Genomic DNA, 3,399 nt, shown 5'->3' on the forward strand with positions numbered 1-3,399 from the left:
GAAGGCTCCGCACAAGGCTGCTTCTAAAAGAAATCCTCATTCGCTATTAATAGCTCCTCGCGTTGTCCGCTTGTCCCTTTCTCGTGCTTCAGATCACCCGCTTCCATTTGACATCGGCTCACGATGACCTCTGGAAACGCTCCGGGCGCTCGGCACCGCGGCCACAGCCTGGAGAGCAACGAGCGCCGCGTGATGGCAAATAACGGCACGGGGGGGGCTGCCCAGGATGGGCGCAGGGTGAGGGATGCCACGCGTGGGCCATCGCTGAGCGGCTCCGAGCACCTCTGCTATGGGGCTCTGCGATGTCCGGGGGTGGATCGTCCAAAGAATCTAATGAGGAACGAGCAGACCTTCCCCAGCTGGAATATGCCAAGTAATTAAGTGATTAGTATTGATTGCTGGAATGCTTAATGAGCGGTTGTAACCCAATGATTAATTAATCCAATCAAACCAGCGATAGCGACTCTGCAGGTGTGGCCGTATCTCACGAGCGGGGGCAGCGGGACTTCCCCGCGGTGCCCACCCCCTGTCCGTGCCCCAGGCACCGGGGTGAGGGATCCGGGCTCCAGCGCTCCTTCCTGTGCCCCCCTCCCAAACCTTCGGGGCCGCTCACCCCCACCGTGCACAGCACCCACAGCCGCCTCCGTGCGCCGCGGCCCCGCTGTGCCTGAGTGCCGCAGCTTTAATTAGCCACGCTAATCAGCTCTCGTGCTTCTCGCCCTGCAGCCCGGCCAACCCAGCACTGCCTTCCCTCCTGTCTGTCCCACGCTCGCCCCCTCCATTTCCTCTCCCGGTTCTTGCTAATTGCAATTAGATGCGGTGGAATGAGGGGAGGTGGGCTCCTCCGGGCTGGGGACACCCCGGGATGTCTGGGTGGTGCCCTGCCTACACCCTGAGCACCGCGACCGCGGGATGGGAGAAGCAGGGAGGCAGCGCCAGGAAGCATCGCAGGGCAGCTCTGATGGCAGCAGGGCTGGGACACGATGCCTGCAGCATAACGAGCTGCCCATCAGACCTCTCTCTGGGGACAGAGCCGGTTGGGCTCATCGGGGCTAATTGGCGCGGGTTTGACGCATCGTGTGAGCAGGGTCCCCAGCACCCAGGGGTTAATGAGGGCCTGCACAGCCCCAGAGCTCTTCCAATGCAGACAGCTGGCTGAAGAGGCCCCGGTGTTCTTTACATATCAGATCAATCGGGATAGTTATCATCCAGTCCCTGATAAAGCTGGGAGCAGGTTTGCTGCCCCGCCAGCTCGAGGGGAGTAAAAGCAAGCAAGAGGGAGAGGTCACGATGAACTATTGATTGGGCAGCGGCGGTGCTGCTCCCAGAGATGGATCCTGCAGGGAACTGCGGGGCTGCTCGCCTCCGTATCTCGCTAATGCTGCTCCATTGATCTTCTGTGACAGGCGGCGACGGCGACAGATTTTTTTATCCAGAGTCATTAAGAGGCGTTAATCAATAAGAAGGGAAAGGCAGAGAGGAAAACTGTTATCTTCACGTGGACTCGTCCCCCCCTGTGGATTTGGTGTGGACTGTGTTGGGCTGGGTTTACCCAGGGTTGCCAGGACGGGAGCTCGGTGGGGACAGGCTCTGGTGCTTCAAGGCAATGGGAGCCGCTGCAGCCCCACAGCTCTGCCGGGCTGTGCGAGGAGCTGGGAGCTGGGGGCACCTGACCCCGTGTACCCCATCATCCCGGGGCTGTGGTGGAGCTGTGGGTGCTGCGTGGGCCTTGTGCGCTTTGGGGAATGGCCCCGGGGCTCGGAGATGGATGAGCGCATCCACGGATGGGCTCAGCCCAAAGGCCCTCAGCCAACAGCGACCGCACCGAGCAATGCTGCAGAGAAAGGGGGAAGCCCTTCTGGAGGAGGGGGTGGGGATCCCAACAGAGAGCAGCTTCCCTCTCCATCTGCATCTCGCTTCGCTCCCCCAGCCCCAGCAGCACGCTGCTCCCGCTCTCCTGGGCCAAGGCACAGCGGTAATTACTGCAGCTCTCTGGGGGAATCGGATCTTCCCCTGCGCTGTAATTACAGCGGCACGTCCCCAGCAAAGGGCTCAAAGGGAGTGGGAGCAGAGGGAGCGCGGAGCTGCCCTCTGGGAGCAGGCACCCCAAGGAGTGCTGGCTGTGAGCAGCTGCTGTGGCTGCAGCTCTGCTCTCGCAGAGGGAAGGCCCACGTTGGCCACCAGGAGCCACCCGTGGCCGCTGACCGCTCAGCCCAGCAGTCGCCAGGTCCACCGCCCAGCCACTTCCACCAGCATGACACCCATTTGGAACCCATTGTTGGATCTCCTTTATTTACCCACGACATTTGGGGGGCAAAGCTTAATCCTATTGCAACTTAAAAATAAATGAATGAAAAGATCCCAGCCAGATTTACAGCCGTGAGCCTGGGGGAGCACTGCAGCCCGACGAGCCGCTGCTTCCGAGGCGGTGCCCTGCGCGCTCCCATTTCACTCAGCACCTTGCCTGCTGCACGTGGTGCAACGCCTCGCAGAACAGCAGGTGCAGGGAGACTTCCAGCCTCAGCGCGTGGATGCAGATGCAGCAGACAGATCTCGCAGCATTGCATTTTTGCTGTCTCCTGCTCCCTGCACGGACTGCCGGCAGCAGAACAGCGGTGCTGGGGGCAGGGGGGTGCACACGTCGGCGGTGAGCTGGGAAGTTGCGGTGCGTTGGCTTTGCAACCCCTGATCTCCGGCCATGTGAGCTCAGCGGGGCTACTGGTGGGGTGTTATCCCACGCATGGTTTTAGGTGTGTTAGGACCAACCAGGCTGGAATGGCATTTGTCTGCAAGATGCAGGTTTGCTGCTCCCCTGGGCCTGCCCTCGGCCCTGCTGCCCTCTCGGACCCACAGAGCACAGAGGTGTTTGCCGCAGGTATGGCAGCAGCTGCCACAAGGACATGAAATACACAAAGTGCTCTTGTCCCCTGACCGAAGGGACCATAAAACCACCTCTGGCTGCAGTCAGCATCCGAGCAGATAGAGAAGTTACTTTCCCAACAGTTATCTGTCGCTGGGTAAAGGTTGCATAAGCAGAGCTTTCCTCCTCTGGTTATCTAATATCCTTTTGCAATAGTTTTTCTTTTTAATCGCTCATTTCTAAAGACAAACTCTCTCCTTGTTGCGCTTTCTTTTCTGAGAGAGCACAGTGGGCTGTGCACAACCCCCATCCTAACCCCATCCCCCATCCCGTCCCCAACCCCAGCCCTAATCCCAACGCCATCCCCAGCGCAGCTGAGCAGTTCTCAGGGCTCCAAGGTTTTGTGCAGCCCTGTTGCTATGTAGTCCTGCGGACAACTGCAGTGCAGCCACACCAAGTCCACATCCCAGTTCCTCCCCAGCTGTTTGCTCTGCTGCCATGAGCGCCCTGACGTGGTACTGCCCAGGAGCACAGCACCG

The sequence above is a fragment of the Numida meleagris genome, chromosome 16 (assembly GCF_002078875.1).
Source record: "Numida meleagris isolate 19003 breed g44 Domestic line chromosome 16, NumMel1.0, whole genome shotgun sequence".
Taxonomy (NCBI): domain Eukaryota; kingdom Metazoa; phylum Chordata; class Aves; order Galliformes; family Numididae; genus Numida; species Numida meleagris.